This window comes from Callorhinus ursinus, unplaced genomic scaffold, assembly GCF_003265705.2.
Source record: "Callorhinus ursinus isolate GAN/ISIS: 27379988/994484 unplaced genomic scaffold, GSC_fseal_2.0 scaffold29, whole genome shotgun sequence".
Classification (NCBI taxonomy): domain Eukaryota; kingdom Metazoa; phylum Chordata; class Mammalia; order Carnivora; family Otariidae; genus Callorhinus; species Callorhinus ursinus.
Window position 1 is genome coordinate 510,502 of NW_027397091.1, and position 9,458 is coordinate 519,959.

The window sequence follows — 9,458 nt, forward strand, 5'->3', positions numbered from 1 at the left end:
GTAAACGGAATTCTAAGATGGCCACTGTGACAGTTCATTTTTTTTCTTTTTACTAAAGTATAATTGACATACCACATTTTATTAGTTTCAGGGTATACAGTGAAATGATTTTATATTTGTATATATTGTGAAATGATCACCGCAAGTCATTAACATCTGTCACCATACATAGTTACAAAATGTTTTTCTTGTGAGAACTTTGAAGAGTTACTCTCTTAGCAAGTTTCCAATGTGCAAAACAATATTCTTAACTGTAGTCACTATGCTGTACATTATATTCCCAGGACTTATTTATCTTGTAACTGGAAATTTGTAACTTTTGACCCCCTTTATCCATTTCAGCAACCTCCCCACACACACAGCCCTGGCACCCACCAATCTGATATCTGTATCTATGAGCTTGGTTGATTTTGTGTGTTGGCTAATTTTATGTCAACCTGACTGGGCCACAGGGTGCTCAGATACTTGGTCAAACATTATTCTGAGTGTTTCTGTGAATCTTTTTGGATGAGATTAACATTTAAATTGATAGAATAAAGCAGATTGCGCTCCTTCATGTGGGTGGGCCTTATACAATCAGTTGAAGGCCTGAATAAAACAAAAAGGCAGAGTCTCCTGTGAGTGAGAGGGAAATCCTCCTGCCTGGCTGCCTTCAAGCTGGGACACTGGTTTGTTTGTTTTTTTTTCTGCTTTTAGACTCAAACTGAAACACTGGCTCTTCTAGCGTCTCCAGCCACTGACTTTCAGATTGGAATGGCAGCATTGGCTCTCCCGGTTCTCAAGCTTTTGAATTTGAACTAGAATTACACCATCAGCTCCCCTGGGTCTCTGGCTTTGCAACTCACTCTGCTGATCTTGGGATTCATCAGCCTCCATAACTGCATGAGCCAATTCCTTGTAATAAATATCTTTATATATATTTTATTGGTTCTCTGGAGGACCCTGACTATTACAACCACCAATAACGCTTGCCCTTTTAAAAATCCCCTCTCCTTTGAGTGTGGATAGAAACTATGAATCACCCCCATGATTGTGTTACATTACATGGCAAAAGGGAGATTATGCTGAGTGGGCCTGGCCTAATCAGGTGAGTCCTTCCAAAGCAAATTTTCTCTGCCTGGTTGCAAAAGAGGAAATCAGAAAGACCTGCTCTGGCTGGCCTGCAAGAAAGCAAACAACCATGCTGCGAACTGTCTGTGGGGCCACTTGGCAAGTAGCTGCAGATGGCTCCCAGTAGCTGAGAGCCGTCCCCAGCTGACAGTTAGCAAGACAACAAGGACCACGATCCGACATCTGCAGGGTCTGTCAACAACCTGAATGAGTTTGGAAGAGAAGCTCAAGCCTCCAATGAGAGAACAGCACTGGCCAACAACTTGATTTCAGGCAAGTAAGGCCCTCCGCAGAGAATCCAGTTAAACTAAGCCTAGACCTAGAGAAACTGTGAAATTAATGTTGTCTGGGTTTTTTGGCTTGGTTGGTTTTTCTAAAACAGAATTTTAAGGGCGCCTGCGTGGCTCAGTCAGTTAAGCGGTCAATTCTTGGTTTTGGTTCAGGTCATGATCTCGGGGTCCTGGGTCCGAGCCTTGTGTTGAGCTCCGTGCTCAGCAGGGAGTCTGCCTGTAGATTCTCTCTCTTCCTCTGCCCCTCCCTCCACTCATGCTCTCTCTCTCTCAAGTAAATAAATAAATCTTAAAAAAACACAAAAAACAAAACCAGAGTGTTATTTCACATATGCCAGGTCATAATTTCTGGATATTCCTCCCCACGCTGGAGAATAGAGACTTGCTATATTTGATTACTACTCAAGTTTAAGAGGCTCAGAACATTTTCAAAAGACACTAATAAGCACACCCCTCACTCCATTCTTTAAAGGGAAGTGTACTGCTCCATTTTGGGGAATAGAATTAGACCGGAAAACAGAATGGAACAGCGGATGAAGGAGGAGGAGAAAGAGATGGTTACCTCTACGTCATGATAGCTTCCCTTCATCAGGTTAGTGGGCTGCTATACACACTAACCCAGAATGACACCATACAATTAGATTATATAGGGTTTTCTTTTTTCAATGTGATGAAATTCACATGACATAAAATTAACCACTTTAAAGCGAACAATTCAGTGGCATTTAGTACATTCACAGTGTTGTGCAACCACCACCTCTATATATTTCTAAAACCGTTTCATCCCCCAAACAAGAACTCCATACCCATGAAGCAGTCACTCCCCATTTCCATTTCCCTTCCCCTCAGCCCTTGGCAACCACCAATCAGTTGTGTCTCTCTGGTCTTACTTACTCTGGATATTCCATAGACAAAGAATCATACAGTGTGTGGCCCTTTGTGTCTGGCTTCTTTCACTTAGCATGTTTCCAAGGCTCATTCACGTTATATCGGGCATTAGTACTTCGTTCTCTTCATGGCTGAATAGTATTCCACTGTAAGCATACCCTACGATGTGTTCATTCATGCATCCGTTGTTTCCCCCTTTTGGCCATTGTGAATCATGCTGCCATGAACATGGTATACATGCACTTGTTTGAGGACCTGTTTCCAATTCTTCTGAATATACACCTTGGAGTAGAATTATGGGCTTATAGGGTGATTTTATGTTTAACTTTTTGAGGAGCCACCAAACATTTCTTTATATATGTTTGTTTTAGCTGCTATTTGTGGTAATTTATTATGCAGGATTTTTAAAAGTCTATATCCAGCGACACCTGGGTGGCTCAGTCGGTTAAGCATCTGCCTTCGGCTCAGGTCATGATGCCGGGGTCCTGGGATCCAGTCCCGCTTCGGGCTCCCTGCTCAGCAGGGAGTCTGTTCCTCCCTCTGCCTGCCGCTCCCCCTGCTTGTGCCCGCTCGCGCTCTCTCTCTCTCTCTCTGACAAGTAAATAAATAAAATATTTTTTAAAAATAAATAAAATAAATAAAAGTCTACATCCATGTCTTCAAATAACATGTTCTGGATAATTTAATTGCTGCTTCTTTATTTTTCAGAAATATAATGACAACTCTCCCTTGACTTCCCACCATGAAAAATGAGGGTCAGGTCCTCTTAATTCCCACCCCCCATCCTGCCCCCAGGCAGTCTTCCCATCCTCCTCTTCCCAGGGTGGTTACGTCATAACTTTGGTAGGATTATTATGTGGTGCGTACATTACTATAACAACCATGCGGCCCGCACTGTGCTGACTCTTCCTTTCCTGCACAAAATTGGTTTTTTCTGGAGTTAATGATTTAAAATCTAGGCTTTATGTTTGCTTCATTTTCTATGTACTTATTACTATTTCAAAAATCAAACACTCTGGCAATTGTTGAAATAGCCTCTCAAGATTTGTGGACACCTCAGCTACTCCATCCATTTTAACATGCTAGAGAAGCTTCTCAGAGCCTTCTGACCTGCTGGACCCTGGACTTGGCTGGTCCTTATGCCCAGTGACCAGCTGGAGTCCTAGGGTCTCCCTTCTGGATCATTCTGGAATTTGTCCCTCTCCGTTGGGGCTCTTATTTCCTGTGTCACCTATCATTTCCTCTTACCTGGCTTACTTCCTCTTTTATGTTGCAAGATATGCTCCAGTAATTTCCCAAGAAAAGGTCCTTGGAGGTAAAACTTTTGAGACCTTACACGTCTACAAATGTCTTTATTTTACCCTCATACTTGGTTTCCAGTTTGGCTGGATCAAGAATTCTGAAGCAGAAATTATTTTCCCTCAGAATTTTCTTCATCCTAGTGTTACTGAGAAAACGAAAGCCACTTCCATTCCCAGTTCTTTGTATATGATCTGTTGCTTTCCCCTGAGGGCTTGTAGGATCTTCTCTTCGTACCCACTATTCTGTAATTTCACAAGACCTGGTGGTGTCCCTATTCACCTGTAGTCCATTCAATTTGTCATTCAGAAAGTCCTTTCGCCCTGGAAAGGCATGTCCTCTGGTTCTGAGAAATTCTCTTTAAATGTTTCATTGAGGGGCGCCTGGGTGGCTCAGTCATTAGGTGTCTGCCTTCAGCTCAGGTCATGATCCCGGGGTCCTGGGATCGAGCCCCGCATCGGGCTCCCTGCTCTGCGGGAAGCCTGCTTGCTTCTCCCTCTCCCGCTCCCCCTGCTTGTGTTCCCTCTCTTGCTGTGTCTCTCTCTGTCAGATGAATAAACAAAATCTTTAAAATAAATAAATAAATAAATATTTCATTGATAATTCATGTCTGTCTCCATCTATATCTTTATGAAATTCCCATGGCTCAGATATTGGACCATATGGACTGGCCTAGAAATTTTCTTATCTTTTCTTTATCATGCATATTCCCTTGTTTTTCTTTTTACACGACTCGCTGAGCAATATCTTCAACTTTCTTTTCCAAGACCTATATTCTAATTTTTCATTCCTGCTATCAAATTTGTAGTTTCCTAGAGCTCTTTGTTTTGAATGTTCCTTTTTTTCTTTTATCACACCTTGTTTTTGTCCCATGGCTACAGTATCTTCTCACGGTTCTGAGGATACCAAACGTGGTTTACTTTCCTGAAATGTTTCTCCTCAAATAGGCATTTCGTCCAAGGTTCTTGTTTTAGTATGTTTATTTCTTTTCCCTCTCTCATGATTAGAAGTTTTCTACAGTTGTCTGATGATTCTTGTCTGCTCAGGGTTAAGGATGGGTCCCCAAAGCGTTGGTAGGAGGCCTGGGGATGCCTGGGGATAGGAGTGTCATGGTGCGGTGACAGCTTGGGGTTGTTTAGCTAAGAAACTCCAACTCTGCATCTTAAAGCCTTTCTTTCAGAGCTCGTCAGCCTTCTGACAGGTGTATCCTGCCAGCTGCCAGCATCATGAGTGGGAAGGTCAAGAGGGAGGTGGAGGCAGGGTGGGCCAGTGCCCCGGCATATGATATTCGAGGGCCTCCTTGATGCACCTGTTTTCAGTGTGGTGCCCCAGCCCTCAACTGTGCATGCTGTGCGTCCGCCTCTGTTGCGTTCTCCCCAAAGAACAGAAGTCCAGGCTTTATGGGGCCCGGGTAGGGGAAGTCATTCAGCTCACATGGGTGGGCGGAGGTGTACTGCTTCATAAACAGACTTCCACCCAATTCCTATTTTATTACCGTTAGCCCCTCCACCCCGCCCTCCGGTTATGGAGGGGTCTGCTGCTGTCAGTTCCAGAGCCTCTGGGGGGACTCTGCCGTATGACAAGTTGGTTTTCATCACTGCCTGGCTCTCCCCATTGGTGATTCCCGGTTGGGAAGTGTTTTTCAGATCTGCTAGCGATTTGGCACTTTTGCCCCTGCTCTCCGTATTTCCAAGTTTTGCAGCTGTTACCTTTTCCCTGGCTCCCTCATCCTTGTGCATGTATGCATTTTGCATAGAAATTCCTTCCTGCCATTTTGGTGAGGTCTCAGGAAATGTCTGCAGCAGCACCATTCCTGGAAGCCCTCTCCCACCTCTCCTTGTTCTGCGAAGCTCTCAGTAAAGTTGTGGGGGAACATTCCCTGCTGGCTTTGTGGGGTGACTAGCCTGAGAACCATCTTAGGTGGTGCTGGCCTGGACACAGCCAGAACCTGACATTGTTCATCTTTTTCTTTGTTTCATCTCCCTTGAGAGTTTGAAGAATGTTTTGGGGCGGGGGGGTGGGGATTGGGAATTAGGTTGTGAGAGTATTTTTCCCAACTGGTTCCATTTGAGATTTAATTAAAAAAAAAAAAAAAAAGCACTCAGAATTCACAGGAAGAACATCCTTCTCCCAACAGAATGAAATCACTTTTAATTCATTTCCCGGGAAACTTACTGGAATGGTCTCTCCCAGCTCGGAGCGAATCCATTCTCTATTTACGCATTTCTTGGGAATCGTCCATTTCTACCATGTATTGTGATTATTTGGGGTATGGGTTTTATCTCTCTTATAAACGTTGAATTTCTTGAAGGCTAGAGACTTGGTCTTATTCGTTTTATTTTCTCTCCCCATCCCCTACTGTCACTTTGCCAGAGCAGGTGTTACTAAACATTTTATAAATGATGGAGAGAATGAATGAATGAATCGAGGGATTCTGAACAAAATAACACCCGGTAGCCGGAGTGTGTCTAACTCCTTAATCTTCCACAGTGCCTTACCCAGATGCCCCATATAGGTGCTAATACGCGTTCGGGGGCTGGCAAGAGGATATGCGGAGCCTTCAACAGTGATAACTGGACCAGAGAAGCGGGAGCGCAGCAATCTTCTTGTGTCCCTGCTGTATTCCTGCCGTGTCTAACCTAGCCCAATAAATAGCACCAGCTATCTACTGAAAAAATGAAGAAACAAAAAATTGCCTTGGGGCTGAACATCTATTCACTGCATAACCCTGTGGTTGAAAATATGGGCTCCAAATTCAGGCTGCACGGGGTCAAGTTTGGTTCTATCAGCATTCAAATGTGTGACCTTGAGACATACATGGATCCTTTCTGAGCCTCAGTTTTCTCCGCTGAGAAGTGGGGACAACACTGGTGACTAATCACACACGGGAAGCAGGTTAGAGCAGAGGCACCTAGGAAGCACCGTAGTAAATGGTAACCATTACAATTTCTCAAAAAGGTAAAGAAAATATGGCTTGTCAATGTTCTATCATGATCTCATCTTCGTGAGCCCTGGTCCTGCCCAGAAACAACAGATTTTAAAGGTGGGTCAGTCATTCCTTATTTTTTTAGTCCAAGTGGTCCGTAGTGATGAACCAGCCCCTAGTGGATGAATGCCCAGCCTCTCAAATCTCCTTCTCTCCCTGTTTCTCTCCAGGACCTCATCTGGGGCTTTTATGATGGAGCCCTCTGATCACAGAGAGGCTACCCGTGTCTGCTCCTTGACTGGTGACAGGTGATGCGTGCCCGATCCCGTGTGGCCCTCTGGAAATGGGGCTGGCTCCAAGGGCGGCAAGCTTTCACTTTTTACTTGGTGCTCTCTGACCTACTAGATCTGTGATTCGGTGTCTGACATCAACTTGGAGAAATTCTCACTCATGATTGCTTTGAATATTTCTTCTGTTTCTTTCTCTCTTTCTTGTACTCTGGCATTCCCATGATGCAGACATTACACTGTTTGTAGCTGTCCCACAGTTCTGGATATCCTGTTCTGGTTTGGGGGGTTGTATGGTTTTGTCTTGGCTTGTTTTTGTTTTCATTCTTTTCTCTTTGCTTTTCTTTTTTGAAAGTATCTATGGACATATCCTCAAGGCCACTGATTCTTTCATTAGCCGTTTCCAGTCTACTAATGAACCCATCAAAAGCATTCTTCATTTCTGTTACAGTGTTTCTAGCATTTCTTTCGATTCTTTCTTAGAATGTTCTTCTTCCTGCTTACATTGCCCACCCCAAGCATATTGTCCGTTTTTTTCCATTAGAGCTCTTAGCATATTAGTCATAGTTATTTTAAATTCCCGGTCTGGTAATTCCAACCATCCCTGCTGTCTCTGAGCCCAGTTGTGATGTTTTCTCTCTCTCTTTAAACTGTGTTTTTGCCTGCTAGTATGCCTTGTGATTTTTTTTTTGTTGAAAGCTGGACATGATGTACTGGGTAAAATAACTCCTGTAAATAGACCTTTAGTGATGTGGTGGTGAGATGGGGGGGTGGACGCGGGGAGCATTCTGTGGTTCTATGATTAGGTTGCAGTTTTTTAGTAAGCCTGAGCCTCTGGGCTGTGACCTTCACAAGTGTTTCTCAGCCCCTCAGCCCCCGTCAGTGGGACAGGATGGCTAAAGGGGGATGGAGTTGGGTATTTTCCTTGCCCCAAGTCCACTAGGCTTCTACGAAACCCCAGCTGAGGTTAGTCTCACTTAAGGGCAGGCCATGTTAAGAACAGAATGCTCTGGCTTATTTCTAAATGGTTCCTTTTCACCTGCCCCTGACTGAAGCATGGGGGGCGTTTTCTCTGATCTTCACTGTGAGAATCTGGTAGGACTCCTGGAGACAAAACTCACAAAGGTGCGGGGTCCCCTCTAGGACGGGCCCCCCCTGGAGTTTTTCTCTCTCGGACTTGTCCAGCAATTCGTCAATAACACACTAGGTTTTCCAATCCCAGGGCTGGTTCCCATGGAGGTTTCTGCTCCAGTCAATTGCCAATCTCTCTGTCTGTCTATCTCTCCAATTTGGGCATCAGTAGCTTGCCCTGTGACCTCACTTCTTCGACAGATCTAAGAAGAGTTGTTGATTTCCCGTTGCTTACTTGTTGTTGGAACAGCATGAGGACATCCAAGTTCCTCACGTGCAGGACTGGGAACTGGAAAGCCTCCTCCACTAGCCCTTTCAGCATCTGTTCCCCAGGGGCACGTGAGAACATCTGGATCCCCACCTGTTACATACAAGAGGCTTGTTTCAGGCCCGCCTCTCAGGCCTTCTCCTTGGCAAATGCTGTTTCTGGGGAAAAAAAAAAAAAAAAGAGCTTATTAAAAGGATGAGGAGGACCCCCAGAATCATCAGGAGCACTCAGCTTCTAGGAATGATATCTGGAACCTCACAACTGGCCTGCAGAGGAAACAGCAGGTCTTGCTGATGCTCCTGCCCCTGCCTTGCCAATACCACCTATGGGGTAGGAGCTCATTCTTGCGATGCCTGGGAAAACGTAACTGCCGTAGCAGCTGCTCTCAGCTCCCGCTCACACCAGCAAACGCCGATGTACAAGGACTGCGCACTCTGAGCTGGCGTGTGGGTGTGATCTGATGAGTGTACGTCACAGGCCTGCATCCTAGCTACAAGGGAGGCCGGGTATCGGGACTCCCGAGGCTGGAAATTCATCAAACACAGCAAGGGCATTCAAAGGGGGTTGGACAGCTGGACAAGATGATGCAACATGGAAAGAAAACCCTTTTTCATTTTATTATGAAAATGGTCAAACATACCTTTTATAAAATTTTGTCGGGGCGCCTGGGTGGCTCAGATGGTTAAGCATCTGCCTTCAGCTCAGGTCGTGATCCCAGGGTCTTGGGATCAAGCCCCATGTCCGCCTCCTGGCTCAGCGGGGAGCCTGCTTCTCCCTCTGCCTCTCCCCCTGCTCGTGCTCTCTCTCTCTCTCTCTGTATCTCTGTGTCTCAAATGAATAAATAAAATCTTTTAAAAATATTTTGTCAAAGAATTTTATAGTGAACATCATATAGATTTCACCATTAACACGTGACTCCACTTGGTTTGTCACACATCCATCCATCCATCCATCCATCCATCCATCCATCCATCCATCTCATTTTTGTTGCATTTCAACTGCACCATCATTAAATTGCAAACATCAGTACACCTCCCTCTAAATAATTCAGCACGACTCTCATTGAATAGAGTTTGAAATTTGCTTCCAGCTTACCTTTTCTTAACTGTTAAATTCACAATGAAATATGCAAATATTTTTTTTCTTAAAGATTTTTATTAAATAATCTCCACACCCAACTCACCCAACTTCGAGTGGGGCTCGAACTCACAACCCCGAGATCACGGGTCACATGCTCTACCAACTGAGCCACGAAATAT